The 19,452-nt window shown below is 42.5% G+C and overlaps 1 long non-coding RNA gene across 1 annotated transcript in view; it reads right to left on the bottom strand.

Moving 5' to 3' along the window:
- The window catches only part of LOC139759835 (uncharacterized), a 598,944-nt gene that overhangs the window by 445,405 nt on the left and 134,087 nt on the right, over positions 1–19,452 (bottom strand). The gene's annotated exons all lie outside the window — the stretch shown is intronic.

Genomic DNA, 19,452 nt, shown 5'->3' with positions numbered 1-19,452 from the left:
AATGTGCACAAAACAAAGCTTATAATATAGAAAGAATGCTGTGTGATAATACATCTTTTTTATTTTCAATGTGTCGTAGTGTTCGTTTTGAAATCCACTGTACCCAACTGTAAATATAATCTATTTGTTGAGCCTAACAAGTCTATACACCTAATGTGCTTACACCTCCCGCTTCCTAGCCTGGATTAGGTACCCATATATCAACCAGTCCAATGGAGAGGATGAACATTTGTGTTGGGTGTGTACCGAATGCCGTGCCAAAGATTCGAATACACATAATTGTTTAAACATTTTGAGTGCAATCCACATCCATAGTCTCACAATCCATGGTATATCATCCACCCACATTTGTTAACGTCTTTTCTCAGATGCTTCTTGTCTGATTTCATATCATGGCTCTGGCTGCTCTGTTCTTACGTCTCTCGAAGAATTGTTCTTAGAACATACCATCAAACAGGTGTAAGACCTTAAGGGTATAATCAAGCAACCCCTTACTCTTCTTTCTTCCAAATAACAAACGTCGGGGTGAAATGTTCTCTTCTAATTCTTGCAAAAACTTTCTTCTCGCTTCTTTAACTTATCCACTGTATCATTATAATCAGTTACTCAGAATGAAACAGAAAAAGTTCGAATGAACAAACATTCAGGACTGAAAATGACGCTAAAGGAAGAATTTGCATGGTAAACACGGTGGAAAATGGGTGGAGCAAAATACGGCGAATCATTCTCCCGACCCCAGACATCAACAGAGAGTCAAACTCTCCCGACCCCAGACATCAATATTGAGCCAAACTCTCCCGACCTCAGACATCAACAGTGAGTCAAACTCTCCCGACCCTAGACATCACAGTGTGTCAAACTCTCCCGACCCCAGAAATCAATATTGAGCCAAACTCTCCCGACCCTAGACATCAACAGTGAGTTGCTTTTCGGTTGTTTCCTTTAATCTATGACACCTCAAGGATCATCTAGATACAGTAAATAGTTCCCCAATTTCATGTGAATCCCAGCAGCAATACAGCGCCAATTCAAAAGACGATGAAATTCCGGCCGCAGGCGCAACACCGGGTGATGCGAGGAACTCCCAGAGTTCGCCAACGCCACGGGCGTGGCCACCAGCCCTCTGACGTGACAACACTCTCACAGCCCCTTTCTCTGCCAGTAGTACTAACGAGGAACCCCTGGGTCAGCCATGCACGGACATGCGTTACCAGCACTGGAGAGAGGGGTCTCTGACGAACAAAAATCCCTCAGCATTACCACCTGCCCTGTACACATGAATTTCTGACACACAAAAGTCACAGGTCTAAAAAAGGCCCTGAAGCCAAGGTGGCCTACCACCGGTATCATAAGCCTGATAAAAATAGATCCACAACATTGTTCAGCACTTATGTATTAGTGGAAGAGCTCAGCAGCCTCGCCACTCTGGGTCCGTGGGGGTGTGGCTGTTGTCATTCAGGCGTTGGCAGTTACAACACTGGAGGTCCTGGCTGTAGTGTCTCCCCATCCACTCCTGTCTCTCCACGAGGCATGGCAACACGGCTCCCCGACGCCCGCTTCTGATAGAGAAAGAGTAGGTGAGGAAAGTGGCGGGAGGAGGCGGGGTCAGGGTTTAACAGACTATGCAAGTACTGCCGAGGCAAGCGTTCGGGTGCTGGCCAAGAGTGTTATAATGGCCAGGGTCATGAATACTGCAGACAGCTCAGTATTGACATTTGAATTGCAGATGACGCCGTAGGGCATACCTCACCCTGCTGAAGCGTCTCAAAATGCGCCCGTGCTGGGTCTGAGAGGACGGCCGTGTTAGTTCTCGAAGGGTGGCCATATTAGATCCGGAAGGGTGACTATGTTAGTTCTGGAGGGGTGGCTATATCAGTCCTGAGAGAATGGTCGGGCTAGTTTCGGAAGGGTGGCTATGTTGTTCTTGAAGAGTGACTATGTTAGTTTTGGAAGAGTGGCCATACCGCCTCTGAAAGTGGGGCCGTTTTCTTCCAAAACGGTGGCCATGTTGGTTTTGAAAGTTATCATACTGATTCTGACGAGGACGCGGGTTTGCTGGATTTCAGAGTTTGGCCATGAAGGACGGTAACCATGTTAGTTTTTAGAGGATAACTATACTGGTTCTGGGAGGGAGGCGACTTGGTTAGTAAGGGCGACTACGACGGTTCCGGAAAGTTGGTCTTGATGATCCAGGGAGAGCTGTCGTCTTAAGTTTCTGAGAGAAGCTAAAAGACCTGGTGGTTGCAGTAATAAGAATTCCGATCATTTCAGTATGGAAAGAACAGGACCTGTACAGCCAATGAAACGCTGTAGCTGCCGGGATACACCTGAACACCTAAGGGTATAAGTACATGTAGCAAGTCGCGAGAAACTAAGATCCTAATTATCTCAAGTGTTGGCTCTGCTCTGCACCTCAACATTACATGTCGTCTTAACATTAGTGTTTTCTGGTCTCAAAGCCTGTGGTTTCGAGAACCCTACGAGCAATTTATGAACAATATTATCCTCGATTAAGTTCTCGCACTACATCCAAATTTTGCCATGCCCTGAGTTATACAGGTACCACCTATGTGTGCAGGCATCAATCATGTACATTTTCATATGCAACCGTCAATATCACATTGCATTTTGTAAATCATGAATTATGTATTTGTATCACACGAGTTCTAAACCTCTTTTGAACATCTGTACATTGTATACCTCACGAGACGTGTTTTTCACTCACAATATAATGTTTGTACTTGAACCCAATCGAGCCTTGATACTTTGCATATGTTAACTCGTTTTCTGTAGTGCCAGTGTCATTAATGCCAGTCCATCTTCTCTGACGGGACAAGGACTTCCTAAGTCTCTGGGTCCACTCGGGCCCACCTGTTCACCTACTGTGTTGAAGCCTTGCATCCTCTGTACTCACCTTCACCAGCACTGTATCTTTCACCCATACTAACTGAAATGTTTCGTCTATGTATAATTAGATATATGAATGAATGAAAAAAATCATTGGGTATGGGAAGGAAGTTATGACACTTTCGTAAAGCAGCCATGTTGTGTCCGGGAGGGATGGCCTTTGTTGGTTTTGGAAAAGTGGCTGTGTTAGTTCTAGATCAACGGCCACAATAAGTCCGGGAGAGCTGGAAAACTTTCTCTCTCAGAAATGAACTACAATAAGACTAAAGTTTTAGAAGCCTAACTGTTAGCTTTTCAATGGTTCAGAATCTCTTTCGGGAGTGTCACACTTAGAGCACCATAGATTATGAAACGATAAAATATATATACACTGGTGGGTGTAGCATGAGTGAAAGGATGCGTGGCACTTTTCTTAAGAGGAAGAAGAATTAATTTTCTTTAGAGAAAATGACAGAGTAAGGAACTTAGATATCATATACCATACGCAGCTCAACATCCTCTTCCACTTACCCAAACATATTGTTGCGTCACCCGTCGAGTACCCACCTGGAGATGTGGTCAGCCGGGGACTCGAGTGCTTCACCATGGGAGAGTTTCTACGAAAACGCATGAGCATCACCCGAGGCCATGATCCCGTCCAACCAGCCTCTAATACATTTGATAAATTACGCCATGAGAGGAGGCGTTGGTGCGGACATGAGGATTGGCTTGGACACGGTTGTTTGAGTAGACATGGACGGTAAGTGACAAGGGCGTTGGTATGAGAATGGCGAGGACTTTAGCACGGAAGCGAGTCCAGGCACGGACACAACTTTGCGTGAGGGCGTGGGAGACGGAGGAGCAGCAGAAAGTGAGGGGCATCACAGGTCAGAGACTCTGGCGTGTGGGCGTGGGAAGAAGAAACGTGATGGACAGTGAACACGCTCCGTCACGCTTTCCGCGGCTCCTGCGGTGATTGACAGACTAACAGACGGAGTGACAGACAGATTCCACTGTTTTTGCCTGGCCTTCCCTTCGCCCCTGGGCTGCCAGGACTGAGAAGGTCGCCGGTTCCTGGATCCCCGCTCATTGTGTGACGGTCAAGCTGTCAGTTTAGTTTAAATAGGTCGGAGACAGATCTTGCCTCCCTCCGTCTGGTCTGTTATTCAGAGATTCATTATATCAAATGATTAAAGAAATCTCTGAAAGAGATTTGGTAGAAATAAGAAAGAGAGGTCCGCAGGCGACCGAAATTAGAAATCAAATGGACAAGAAAAAGACTAAAGATACATTACGTGGACGTCTGCTTCTGTGTGGAAATTAACAAAACACTCGGTGCCTCACATTCATTTTATGGAGCTTCTGTCTCGGAAAGACAGTTACTATGTGTCTCCTGTCTCATATACACGCTCACTTCCGCCATTCATGTCGTCACCAATACACACAAGCACGCGCGCATGCTCCCCTCCAAAGACGCAAGGACGCATGCACGAGCGCACGTAAATCTATAACACTTTCTCCGTCTTCTTCTCTGAAGTCTTTTTTTAAGTACTTTCACCCAAAAGCTCGAGAACTCCAGTCTGGTCCTCGAAACAGCTACTATGGTCTTACAAGTCTAATTTCAGGTACTTTCAGAAACAGGAATTAGAATGTACAGCACTCAGGAGCAAGAAGCAAATGTCTCACAGGTGAAGTCGTTCTTGTGAGCAGGAAGTAATGTCCCTCAGGTTCTGTAGGATCTCCGAGGGCAAAGGATTGAGGTCTCATGGGTCATATAAATTCATCAGGTTAAGATGAAGCTTTTCAGGTCTTACGGGTTCTCCGAGGTTTTCCTTGCACTACCAGTTCTCCAGAGAGAAGACCTTAAGTCTCCCACGTCGTGTGAGTTTTCCCGAGCCTGAGAAGGGAGGTCAAACGTCTGACCCGGCAGGTGCCAGCAGATCAAGCCACGCCTGAGGTTGGATGATCCCCACCGACGGAGGTTCCACGATTTCCACTCTCTCCAGGAGTCAATAAATGGATCACTCACTGCCTCTGGTGTTCCTCCTTGCAAGACCCTCTCACTCACGGTTTTGCCGGACCTCTCTCTTTTTTGATTTTTTCTGTAGTCGGATTTTAAGCTGAGATTTTCCAAGTTAATTGACTCTGTACTCCATAATGATATAACAACAAAAGAAAAGTTAAGGTCATACGGAAACTGGTAAGTTATGACGTGTGAATATGGCATTACTGTCAACCAACATTCTAACATGACAAACGAATAATGATCTGACATGATAAGTGCCGGAGGTTTGAATAGAGGCGGTGGCGAAGACAGTGGCAATAAAAGCAAGGTTGTGACACAAGTGAAGCTGGGGTGTGGACATGTCACGACCAACCATTTCGGACTTTGAAAGTGTTACCTTTCATCATCCGCCCGCCTCACGCACCAAGGCTTTATTCCAGTCTGAGGGGAAAAAAGACAGATGAGGAAAAGAGCGAAGAAAGAATGATATAAAATCAGCAAAATCAGAAAAACGATGAAAGAAACCGTGTAAACACGAGCGAAGAAGAGACAAATATATAAACAAGTGACCGAGGAAGAGTTTAGGACTTCAGTTGCCAGTGCCGTCTCAACCAATAAAAAAGAAAAATAATAGGCATTTTACTAAGAGTACAGCAAGATGGAAAAAAGTTACGTGAAATTTATCTGCACTGCGTCACGCTACCAGCAACACAGCAATTGGAGTATTGTTGAAAGAACAGAAGGAACAGCAGCAGCAGGAACAGGAGGACAACGACGCACACCGAGCATGGATGACGAACTTCCACTACATTACCACACACATTGAGCATGGATGACTACTTACACTGCATCACGACACACAATGATGATGGATGACGAACTTACACTGCATCACGACACACAATGATGATGGATGACGAACTTACACTGCATCACGACACATATCGAGCATGGATGACGTACTTACACTGCATCACGACACACAATGATGATGGATGACGTGCTTCCACTGCATCACGACACATACCGAGCATGGATGACGTACTTCCACTACATTACCACACACATCGAGCATGGATGACGTACTTACACTGCATCACGACACACAATGATGATGGATGACGAACTTCCACTGCATCACGACACACACCGAGCATGGATGACGTACTTCCACCGCATCAAAATTAATCCAATAAAGAAAATACATTTTCTCTCTCAAAACAGTTACCCAAGATGTCTTTGACCTACTAACATCCATATCAACAGTGGTCTCCGCCCCCCCCTGTCTACATACTTATTCAGTCTGGCTGAGGAGCAACAAAAAGGAGGCGAGTTTATAAATAATGCAACTTAAACCGTAAAGAAAAAGCACGCGCTGAAGAGAGACTGAGGAGAGAAGCTTGTGACTGACGAGACAAGGTAAATACAATATCTCTTCGCTAAGTGGAGGAGGAGGAGGAGGAGGAGGAGGAGGAAAAAGAAGAGGAAGAGGCCACACCAAGCGTGAGTGACATCCACCCATTACAACAGGACGCATCGCATAAAGAAAAATATGTAAGAAGTATGTTTAAACTTTGACCAACTGATCCAAAACTTAACAATGGTCTTCGGCATAATGGGAAGCACACACACACACACACACACACACACACACACACACACACACACACACACACACACACACCTCAAGACTGTAAAGCATCAGCAATTCTGGAGTCTCAAAAGGATGGAAAATACTATGTCCCGGACGGACGAGAGGACGAACGAAAGAAGTAAACAGTGTACGCCACCCGACCCACAGTAAGGTGCGTGTACATCCAGAGGATAAATCGTGATCATTATAATGAAAGGCACAGCACTCTGGTCATCATCAAGGTGACAACACAGCACTCTGGTCATCACTCCAGGTAACAACACAGCACTTTGGTCATCATCAAGGTGACAATACAGCAATCTGGTCATCACTCATGGTAAAAACACAGTACTCTGGTCATCACTGCAGGTGATAACACAGCAATTGGTCATCATCAAGGTGACAACATAGCATTCTGATCATCATTGAAGGTGACAACACAGCAATCTGGTCATCATCAAGGTGACAACACAGCACTTTGGTCATCATCAAGGTGACAATACAGCAATCTGGTCATCATCAAGGTGACAACATAGCATTCTGATCATCATTGAAGGTGACAACACAGCAATCTGGTCATCATCAAGGTGACAACATAGCATTCTGATCATCATTGAAGGTGACAACACAGCACTCTGGTCACCACTCAAGGTGAGAACACAGCGCTCTGATCACCGTGGTTGAAGACTGTAGTTTCAGATTCTCTCTCTCTCTCTCTCTCTCTCTCTCTCTCTCTCTCTCTCTCTCTCTCTCTCTCTCTCTCTCTCTCTCTCTCTCTCTCTCTCTCTCTCTCTCTCTCTCCACACACACACACACACTCGAAGGAGGGTAAGGTAAGGTAATATACAGAAGAAAAAGGAATAACTTGAGGTTCTCAAGTGTCCGCAGACCCACCGAAGGTCGACCGGTTATACGAAGAGGGAAAGACAAAAGAGGGAAGAGGATTCCCGAGCCGAAGAGAGAGGTGACGTAACGGTCAATCCTCGTGTGGCTGGTCTCCACACAGAAGTTATGGAAGAAGCAAATAGACGTGCCCCACTAGTCGACAGCATAGGGGCCGGTGCACTTGTAAACGTCTCATGGGAGCTCTATCCATCCATATATAGCTACGGTATCAACAGTACATGTGCAGCACATGGGTCTCTCTATCAGAGTCAATCTGGTACCAACGTTACCTTTGTATCCTTTATCGTCGTATCACTGTTATCTTTCTCATCCCTAACCGTTGTATCAGTGTTATCTTATTATTCCTGAAAGTCTAATCAGTGCCATCCTTGTATCCCTGATCGTCGTATAAGAGTTATCTTTGTATCCCTGATTGTCGCATCAGTTATCCTTACATCCTGATTGTCGTATCAGTAGCTATATCAATGAACTAAATACACCATCCTACATTTTCCTAATATGATCGTCATACAGCTCCAGACAGATTCGAAGCTACTCCAAGTGGAATCAGGAAAATGACGAACTTCTCTCAGGTGGAGAGATCTTCACGAGACATTTCTCACCGACACAGTCTCGCCGAGAGCGACTTCTTGATCGCGGTTCAACAACTGGCAGGCGGGCTGTGGTAACCAGTATTATCCGCAGCTGTATTGACTAAACACCTGAGCGTCTTTAGGTCTACTGCTGAACTGCTGCTCAAGCGTCATTAGTTCACCAGGTCCAGTGGACATTCCCTCATCGATAGCAGTTATTGCCAGCAAGCTGACAACAGAATACTCACAAACACGGTAATATCTAACATGTCGATAAAAGTATACCGGATCGAGTCATCTGCTAGTTTAAAACTTTATCCGTGAGGCAAAGCGTTACTTTATTAAAAGGAATTGCGATAACCTCTCTTTATCATCCTCTGATAGGTCTTTCTGGTCTTTGATTACGGACATAGTTGATAATTGTCGCTATGCCTTTCATTTATTTTTCTGTTCTAAAGGTACCATTGCTGTCTCTCATATAGATAAGCAACTCTCCTTGGTTTTCGTTTCTCCCCTAACTCCACCTTTGATGACTAACATTCCTTCACCACCTGATGATCCTCTTACTAGTCCTATGCTCCTCCTGTAATCTCTTTACGGAATGTCAACAAAGCACTTTTCTCTCTGGACACAAGAAACCATATGGTCCTGACGGCATCCATCCCCGTGAACTGAAAGAGTGTGCCTCTGAACTTGCACCTGTGCTTGATCATCTTTTCTATTCTTCTTGGAAGCATTCGTTGGTGCATCCCAGCCTTAAGGAGGAAGACTCTTCTGATCCTTCGAACTATCGTCCTTTTGCTTTGACATCTATTGTTTTCAGTCTTTGAATCCCTCCTCAACTCCCATACCCTTTGACATCTTGACTTTCATGATCTCTCTGATCACCAGTATGGTTCCCGTAAAGTGAGACCCACTGGTGATATTCCTCCTCATTTTACTTATGTCTGGTCATAATCGACGAAAGATTTTGATGAATCCTATGTGGATGCCCTTGATTGATCCAATGTTTTGACAGGGTATGGCATTCGGGTATCATCGTAACCTCCCTTCTTTTGGCTTCCCTCACTCACTTTGCTCCCCTATATCTCTGTTGCTGTTGATGGATCAGCCTCCCCTATACCCCAACCTTTTGCATCAACAATGGTGTCCCTCAAGGTTCTATCCTGTCCCTTCCACTTTTTATCCTATTTATCAACAATTTCCTAGTTTCCACAAATGACCAAATGCACTCATACGCTGACAATTCAACATTGCATGACTCCACATCCTTCAATTCTGTTCCTTCTTCTCACACTCGATCTGCATATTGTCTCGACACAATACCCACAATAAACTCAGACTTGGACAGATCTAGTTAAGCTCAATGCCTACAAGACCCAGTTTTTACCCAACTCTCTGTCGAAAACTCTACACAACTTTCCTCTCTCCTTTGACAGTTCTGTAATTTCACTTTTTGATTCAATGAACATACTTGGTATTACTGTACCATTCACACTTTCTTGGAAACCCTGCATTACGAGAATAGCTAAGTATAACTCTACGAAACTGGGAATCCTGTTTAGATATCGAAATTTGCTTTTCCCCTGAGTAGTTGCTCCATATCTACAAAAGATTGATCCTTTCTTTTTGGAGTACCGCTTTTACATCTGAGGTAGCTCTAGCTCGGTAACCTGACTTGACAAAGTTGAGTCGAAATCGGTCCAACCTGTACTCTCCCAGGCAAACTTTAAAAGTTGACCTGCTTGCTCTAAGCCGCAAGGTTGGTTCACTTTCCCTTTTCTATAGGTTTTACTTTAGTTTTTGCTCCCGAGGGGTTGGCTGCTTGTGCGCCTCCACCACTAGCTATACAAAGCAATACTCAGAAAGCTGGTGCGTCACATGACTACTGTGTGGCCGTGGGAAACTCAAGGGTTGGTTGTTTTGATAACTGTTTCGTTTCCTACTCCTGAAATCTTTGGAACTCTCTCCCCTGTCATGTCTTTCCCTACAACTATGACTCGGCGCATTTCGAGTGACAGGTTTTCCACTTCTTCCAAAATTTGTGAATACGTTCCCTTGGTCTCTTCTTTTCCCCTTTCATAACCCGTCTATATATTTCCAATAAGGCCGAGCGTTGATGAAGACTTCTGTATATATATATATATATATATATATATATATATATATATATATATATATATATATATATATATATATATATATATATATATATATATATATATATATATATATATATATATTCCTATGAGTTCACGGGGAAAATGAAACACGAAAAGTTCCCAAGTGCACTTTCGTGTAATAATCACATCATCAGGGGAGACACAAGAAAGAAACATAACAGTCAGTTGATATTCATCGAAGAGACGAAGCTAGGACGCCTTTTGGTAAACATGTTTACCAATACTATATATATATATATACATATATATATATATATATATATATATATATATATATATATATATATATATATATATATATATATATATATATATATATATATATATATATATATATATAGTACTGATGTGAGAAGGAGATGGAGTGACTATTTTGAATGTTGGTTGAATGTGTTAGATGATAGAGTGGCAGATATAGGATGTTTTGGTCGAGGTGGTGTGCGAAGTGAAATGGTCAGGGAGAATGATTTGGTAAACAGAGAAGAGGTAGTAAAAGCTTTGCGGAAGATGAAAGCCGGCAAGACAGCGGGTTTGGATGATACTGCAGTGGAATTTATTGAAAAAGGATGTGACTGTGTTGTTGATTGGTTGGTAAGAATATTTACTGTATGTATGACTCATGGTGAGGTGCCTGAGAATTGGCGGAATGCATGCATAGTGCCATTGTACAAAGGCAAAGGGGATAAAAGTGAGTGCTCAAATTACATAGGTATATGTTTGTTGAGTATTCCTGGGAAATTATATAGGAGGGTATTGATTGCGAGGGTGAAGGCATGTACAGAGCATCAGATTGGGGAAGAGCAGTGTGGTTTCAGAAGTGGTAGAGTATGTGTGGATCAGGCGTTTGCTTTGAAGAATGAATGTGAGAAATACTTAGAAAAGCAAATGGATTTGTATGTAGCATGTATGGATCTGGAGGAGGCATATGATAGAGTTGATAGAGATGCTCTGTGGAAGGTATTAAGAATATATGGTGTGGGAGGCAAGTTGTTAGAAGCAGTGATAAGTTTTTATCGAGGATGTAAGGCATGTGTGCTAGTGGGAAGAGAGGAAAGTGATTGGTTCTCAGTGAATGTCGGTTTGCGGCAGGGGTGCGTGATGTTTCCATGGTTGTTTAATTTGTTTATAGATGGTGTTGTTAGGGAGGTGAATGGAAAAGTTTTAGAGAGATGGCCAAGTATGCAGTCTGTTGTAGATGAGAGAGCTTGGGAAGTGAGTAAGTTGTTGTTCGCTGATGATACAGCTCTGGTGGCTGATTCGGGTGAAAAACTGCAGAAGCTAGTGACTGAGTTTGGTAAAGTGTGTGAAAGAAGAAACTGAGAGTAAATGTGAATAAGAATAAGGTTATTATGTACGGCAGGGTTGAGGGGCAAGTCACTTGGGAGGTAAGTTTGAATGGAGAAAAACTGGAGTAAGTGAAGTGTTTTTGATATCTGGGAGTGGCTTTGGCAGCAGATGGAACCATGGAAGCAGAAATGAGCCACAGGGTGGGGGAGGGAGCGAAGGTTCTGGGAGCGTTTAGGAATGTGTAGATGGCGAGAACATTATCTCTGAAAGGAAAAATTAGTATGTTTGAAGGCATAATGGTTTCAACAATGTTATATGGTTGCGAGGCGTGGGTTATAGGTAGATTTGTGCGGAGAGGGATGGATGTGTTGGAATGAGATATTTGAGGACAATATGTGGTGTGAGGTGGTTTGATCGAGTAAGTAATGAAAGGGTAAGAGAGATGTGTGGTAATAAAAAGAGTATGGTTGAGAGAGCAGAAGAGGGTGTATTGAAGTGGTTTGGTCACATGGAGAATGAGTTAGGAAAGATTGACAAAGAGGATAGATGTGTCAAAAGTGGAGGGAAAGGGGAGAAGTGGGAGAACAAATTGGAGGTGGAAAGATGGAGTGAAAAAGATTTTGAGCTATCGGGGCCTGAACATGCAGTAGGGTGAAAGGTGTGCAAGGAATAGAGTGAATTAAAACGATGTGGTTTACCGGGGTCGACGTTCTGTCAATGGATTAAACCAGGTCATGTGAAGCGTCTGGGGTAAACCATGGAAAGTTTTGTGGGGCCTGGATGTGGAATGGGAGTTGTGGTTTCGGTGCATTATACATGACAGCTAGAGACTGAGTGTGAACAAAGGTGGCCTTTGTTGTCTTTTCCTAGACCTAGCTCGCGCGCATGCGGGGGGAGGGGGTTGTCATTTTCATGTGTGGTGGGGTGGCGACGAGAATAAATAAAGGCACACAGTATGAATTATGTACAGGTGTCTATATGTATATGTCTGTGTATGTATATATATGTATACGTTGAAATGTATAGGCATGCATATGTGCGTGTGTGGACGTGTAGGTATATATACATATATATACATGTGTATGTGGGTAGGTTGGGCCATTCTATTGTCTGTTTCCTTGCGTTACCTCGCTTTCGCGGAAGACAGCGATAAAGTATAATAAAAAGGATAAAAAGAAAAAAAAAAAAAAAAATATATATATATATATATATATATATATATATATATATATATATTATATTTTATTTTATTTTGCTTTGTCGCTGTCTTCCGCGTTTGCGAGGTAGCGCAAGGACACAGACGAAAGAAATGGCCCAACCCGCCCCCATACACATATATATACACACACGTCCACACACGCAAATATACATACCTATACATCTCAATGTACACATATAAATACACACAGAGACACATACATATATACCCATGCACACAATTTACACAGTCTGCCTTTATTCATTCCCATCGCCACCTCGCCACACATGGAATACCATCCCCCTCCCCCCTCATGTGTGCAGGGTAGCGCTAGGAAAAGACAACAAAGGCTTCATTCGTTCACACTCAGTCTTCAGCGGTCATGCAATAATGCCCGAAACCACAGCTACCCTTCCACATCCAGGCCCCACACAACTTTCCATGGTTTACCCCAGACGCTTCACATGCCCTGATTCAATCCACTGACACCACGTCAACCCCGGTATACCACATCGATCCAATTCACTCTATTCCTTGCCCCCCTTTCACCCTCTTGCATGTTCAGGCCCCGATCACTCAAAATCTTTTTCACTCCATCTTTCCACCTCCAATTTAGTCTCCCACTTCTCCTCGTTCCCTCCACCTCTGACACATATATCCTCTTGGTCAATCTTTCCTCACTCATTCTCTCCATGTGCCCAAACCATTTCAAAACACCCTCTTCTGCTCTCTCAACCACGCTCTTTTTATTTCCACACATCTCTCTTACCTTTACATTACTTACTCGATCAAACTACCTCACACCACATATTGTCCTCAAACATCTTATTTCCAGCACATCCATCCTCCTGCGCACAACTCTATCCATAGCCCACGCCTCGCAACCATACAACATTGTTGGAACCACTATTCCATCAAACATACCCACTTTTGCTTTCCGAGATAAGGTTCTCGACTTCCACACATTCTTCAAGGCTCCCAGGATTTTCGCCCCCTCCCCCACCCTATGATTCACTTCCGCTTCCATGGTTCCATCCGCTGCCAGATCCACTCCCAGATATCTAAAACACTTTACTTCCTCCAGTTTTGCTCCATTCAAACTCACCTCCCAATTGACTTGACCCTCAACCCTACTGTACCTAATAACCTTGCTCTTATTCACATTTACTCTTAACTTTCTTCTTTCACACACTTTACCAAACTCAGTCACCAGCTTCTGCAGTTTCTCACATGAATCAGCCACCAGCGCTGTATCATCAGCGAACAACAACTGACTCACTTCCCAAGCTCTCTCATCCACCACAGACTTCATTCTTGCCCCTCTTTCCAAAACTCTTGCATTCACCTCCCTAACAACCTCCTGAAACAAGAGTTGTGGGAGTATGTGATAGAATGTAAGAAAGTAAATTCTCGATTAATATGGGTAAAACTGAAAGTTGATGGACAGAGATGGGTGATTATTGGTGCATATGCACCTGGGCATGAGAAGAAAGATCATGAGAGGCAAGTGTTTTGGGAGCAGCTGAATGAGTGTGTTAGTGGTTTTGATGCACGCGACCGGGTTATAGTGATGGGTGATTTGAATGCAAAGGTGAGTAATGTGGCAGTTGAGGGAATAATTGGTATGCATGGGGTGTTCAGTGTTGCAAATGGAAATGGTGAAGAGCTTGTAGATTTATGTGCTGAAAAAGGACTGGTGATTGGGAATACCTAGTTTAAAAAGCGAGATACACATAAGTATACGTATGTAAGTAGGAGAGATGGCCAGAGAGCGTTATTGGATTACGTGTTAATTGACAGGCGCGCGAAAGAGAGACTTTTGGATGCAGATGTGCTGAGAGGTGCAACTGGAGGGATGTCTGATCATTATCTTGTGGAGGCTAAGGTGAAGATTTGTATGGGTTTTCAGAAAAGAAGAGTGAATGTTGGGGTGAAGAGGGTGGTGAGAATAAGTGAGCTTGGGAAGAAGACTTGAGTGAGGAAGTACCAGGAGAGACTGAGTACAGAATGGAAAAAGGTGAGAACAATGGAAGTAAGGGGAGTGGGGGAGGAATGGGATGTATTTAGGGAATCAGTGATTGCTTGCGCAAAAGATGCTTGTAGCTTGAGAAGCGTGGGAGGTGGGTTGATTAGAAAGGGTAGTGAGTGGTGGGATGAAGAAGTAAGATTATTAGTGAAAGAGAAGCGAGAGGCATTTGGACGATTTTTGCAGGGAAAAAATAAAATTGAGTGGGAGATGTATAAAAGAAAGACAGGAGGTCAAGAGAAAGGTGCAAGAGGTGAAAAAGAGGGAAAATGAGAGTTGGGGAGAGAGAGTATCATTAAATTTTAGGGAGAACAAAAAGATGTTCTGGAAGGAGGTAAATAAAGTGCGTGAGACAAGGGAGCAAATGGGAACTTCAGTGAAGGGCGCTAATGAGGAGGTGATAACAAGTAGTGGTGATGTGAGAAGGAGATGGAGTGAGTATTTTGCAGGTTAGTTGAATGTGTTTGATGATAGAGTGGCAGATATAGGGTGTCTTGGTCGAGGTGGTGTGCAAAGTGAGAGGGTTGGGGAAAATGATTTGGTAAACAGAGAAGAGGTAGCAAAAGCTTTGCGGAAGATGAAAGCCGGCAAGGCAGCAGGTTTGGATGGTATTGCAGTGGAATTTATTAAAAAAGGGGATGACTGTATTGTTGACTGGTTGGTAAGGTTATTTAATGTATGTATGACTCATGGTGAGGTGCCTGAGGATTGGCGGAATGCGTGCATAGTGCCATTGTACAAAGGCAAAGGGGATAAGAGTGAGTGCTCAAATTACAGAGGTATAAGTTTGTTGAGTATTCTTGGTAAATTATATGGGAGGGTATTGATTGAGGGGGTGAAGGCATGTACAGAGCATCAGATTGGGGAAGAGCAGTGTGGTTTCAGAAGTGGTAGAGGATGTGTGGATCAGGTGTTTGCTTTGAAGAATGTATGTGAGAAATACTTAGAAAAGCAAATGGATTTGTATGTAGCATTTATGGATCTGGAGAGGGCATATGATAGAGTTGACAGAGATGCTCTGTGGAAGGTATTAAGAATATATGGTGTGGGAGGAAAGTTGTTAGAAGCAGTGAAAAGTTTTTATCGAGGATGTAAGGCATGTGTACGTGTAGGAAGAGAGGAAAGTGATTGGTTCTCAGTGAATGTAGGTTTGCGGCAGGGGTGTGTGATGTCTCCATGGTTGTTTAATTTGTTTATGGATGGGGTTGTTAGGGAGGTAAATGCAAGAATTTTGGAAAGAGGGGCAAGTATGAAGTCTGTTGGGGATGAGAGAGCTTGGGAAGTGAGTCAGTTGTTGTTCGCTGATGATACAGCGCTGGTGGCTGATTCATGTGAGAAACTGCAGAAGCTGGTGACTGAGTTTGGTAAAGTGTGTGGAAGAAAGTTAAGAGTAAATGTGAAAAAGAGCAAGGTTATTAGGTACAGTAGGGTTGAGGGTCAAGTCAATTGGGAGGTGAGTTTGAATGGAGAAAAACTGGAGGAAGTGAAGTGTTTTAGATATCTGGGAGTGGATCTGGCAGCGGCTGGAAGATGGAAGCGGAAGTGGATCATAGGGTGGGGGAGGGGGCGATAATCCTGGGAGCCTTGAAGAATGTGTGGAAGTCGAGAACATTATCTCGGAAAGCAAAAATTGGTATGTTTGAAGGAATAGTGGTTCCAACAATGTTGTATGGTTGCGAGGCGTAGGCTATGGATAGAGTTGTGCGCAGGAGGATGGATGTGCTGGAAATGAGATGTTTGAGGACAGTGTGTGGTGTGAGGTGGTTTGATCGAGTAAGTAACGTAAGGGTAAGAGAGATGTGTGGAAATAAAAAGAGCGTGGTTGAGAGAGCAGGAGAGGGTGTTTTGAAATGGTTTGGGCACATGGAGGGAATGAGTGAGGAAAGATTGACCAAGAGGATATATGTGTCGGAGGTGGAGGGAACGAGGAGAAGTGGGAGACCAAATTGGAGGTGGAAAGATGGAGTGAGAAAGATTTTGAGTGATCGGGGCCTGAACATGCAGGACGGTGAAAGGAGGGCAAGGAATAGAGTGAATTGGAGCGATGTGGTATACCGGGGTTGACGTGCTGTCAGTGGATTGAATCAGGGCATGTGAAGCGTCTGGGGTAAACCATGGAAAGCTGTGTAGGTATGTATATTTGCGTGTGTGGACGTATGTATATACATGAGTATGGGGATGGGTTGGGCCATTTCTTTCGTCTGTCTCCTTGCGCTACCTCGCAAACGCGGGTGACAGCGACAAAGCAATATATATATATATATATATATATATATATATATATATATATATATATATATATATATATATGTATATATATATATATATATATATATATATATATATATATATATATATATATATATATATATATATATATATATATATATATACATATATATATATATATATATATATATATATATATATATATATATATATATATATATATATATATATATCATCCATGGGGATAGGGGAAAAAGAATACTTCCCACGTATTCCCTGCGTGTCGTAGAAGGCAACTAAAAGGGGAGTGAGCGGAGAGCTGGAAATCCTCCCCTCTCATTATTTTTTTTTTTTTTTAATTTTCCAAAAGAAGGAACAGAGAAGGGGGCCAGGTGAGGATATTCCCTCAGAGGCCCAATTCTCTGTTCTTAACGCTACCTCGCTAACGCGGGAAATGGCGAATAGTTTGAAAGAAAAAAGAATATATATATATATATATATATATATATATATATATATATATATATATATATATATATATATATATATATATATATATATATATATATATATATATATATACATATATATATATATATATATATATATATATGTATATATATATATATATATATATATATATATATATATATATATATATATATATATATATATATATTTTTTTTTTCTTTTTTTTTTTTGCCCCTGTCTCCCGCGTTTGCGAGGTAGCGCAAGGAAACAGACGAAAGAAATGGCCCAACCCACCCCCATACACATGTATATACATACGTCCACACACGCAAATATACATACCTACACAGCTTTCCTCTCACTTTGTACACCACCTCGACCAAAACACCCTATATCTGCCACTCTATCATCAAACACATTCAACAAACCTTCAAAATACTCACTCCATCTCCTTCTCACATCACTACTACTTGTTATCACCTCCCCATTTGCACCCTTCACTGAAGTTCCCATTTGCTCTCTTGTCTTACGCACTTTATTTACCTCCTTCCAGAACAATTTTTTATATATAAATATATATATAAATATTTATATATAAATATATATATATATATATATATATATATATATATATATATATATATATATATATATATATATATATATATATATATATATATATATATATTTATTTATTTAGTTATTTATTTTCCTTTGTCGCTGTCTCCCGTATTTGCGAGGTAGCGCAAGGAAACAGAAGAATGAAATGGCCCAACCCACGCCCATACACATGTATATACACACACGTCCACACACGCAAACATACACACCCATACATTTCAATGTACACATATATATACACACACAGACACATACATATATCCCCATGCACAGAATTCACATTGTCTGCCTTTATTCATTCTCACCACCACCTCGCCACACATGGAATACCATCCCCATCCCCCCTCATGTGTGCGAGGTAGCGCTAGGAAAAGATAACAAAGGCCCCATTCGTTCATATTCAGTCTCTAGCTGTCATGCAATAATGCCCGAAACCATATCTCCCTTTCCACATCCAGGCCCCACACAGCTTTTCAATGGTTTACCCCAGACGCTTCACATGCCCTGATTCAATCCACTGACACCACGTCAACCCCGGTATACCACATCGATCCAATTCACTCTATTCCTTGCCCGCCTTTCACCCTCCTGCATGTTCAGGCCCCGATCACTCAAAATCTTTTTCACTCCATCTTTCCACCTCCAATTTGGTCTCCCACTTCTCGTTCCCTCCACCTCTGACACATATATCCTCTTGGTCAATCTTCCCTCACTCATTCTCTCCATGTGCCCAAACCATTTCAAAACACCCTCTTCTGCTCTCTCAACCACGCTCTTTTTATTTCCACACATCTCTCTTACCCTTACATTACTTACTCGATCAAACCACCTCACACCACACATTGTCCTCAAACATCTCATTTCCAACACATCCACCCTCCTGCGCACAACTCTATCCATAGCCGACGCCTCGCAACTATACAACATTGTTGGAACCACTATTCCTTCAAACAGCCATTTTTGCTTTCCGAGATAATGTTCTCCACTTCCACACACACACACACACACATATATATATATATATATATATATATATATATATATATATATATATATATATATATATATAGTTATAGTGATGGGTGATTTGAATGCAAAGGTGAGTAATGTGGCAGTTGAGGGAATAATTGGTATACATGGGGTGTTCAGTGTTGTAAATGGAAATGGTGAAGAGCTTGTAGATTTATGTGCTGAAAAAGGACTGATGATTGGGAATACCTGGTTTAAAAAGCGAGATATACATAAGTATACTTATGTAAGTAGGAGAGATGGCCAGAGAGCGTTATTGGATTACGTGTTAATTGACAGGCGTGCGAAAGAGAGACTTTTGGATGTTAATGTGCTGAGAGGTGCAACTGGAGGGATGTCTGATCATTATCTTGTGGAGGCTAAGGTGAAGATCTGTATGGGTTTTCAGAAAAGAAGAGTGAATGTT

Source organism: Panulirus ornatus, chromosome 3, assembly GCF_036320965.1.
Source record: "Panulirus ornatus isolate Po-2019 chromosome 3, ASM3632096v1, whole genome shotgun sequence".
NCBI lineage: Eukaryota > Metazoa > Arthropoda > Malacostraca > Decapoda > Palinuridae > Panulirus > Panulirus ornatus.
This window is presented reverse-complemented; position numbering and strand designations above follow the sequence as displayed.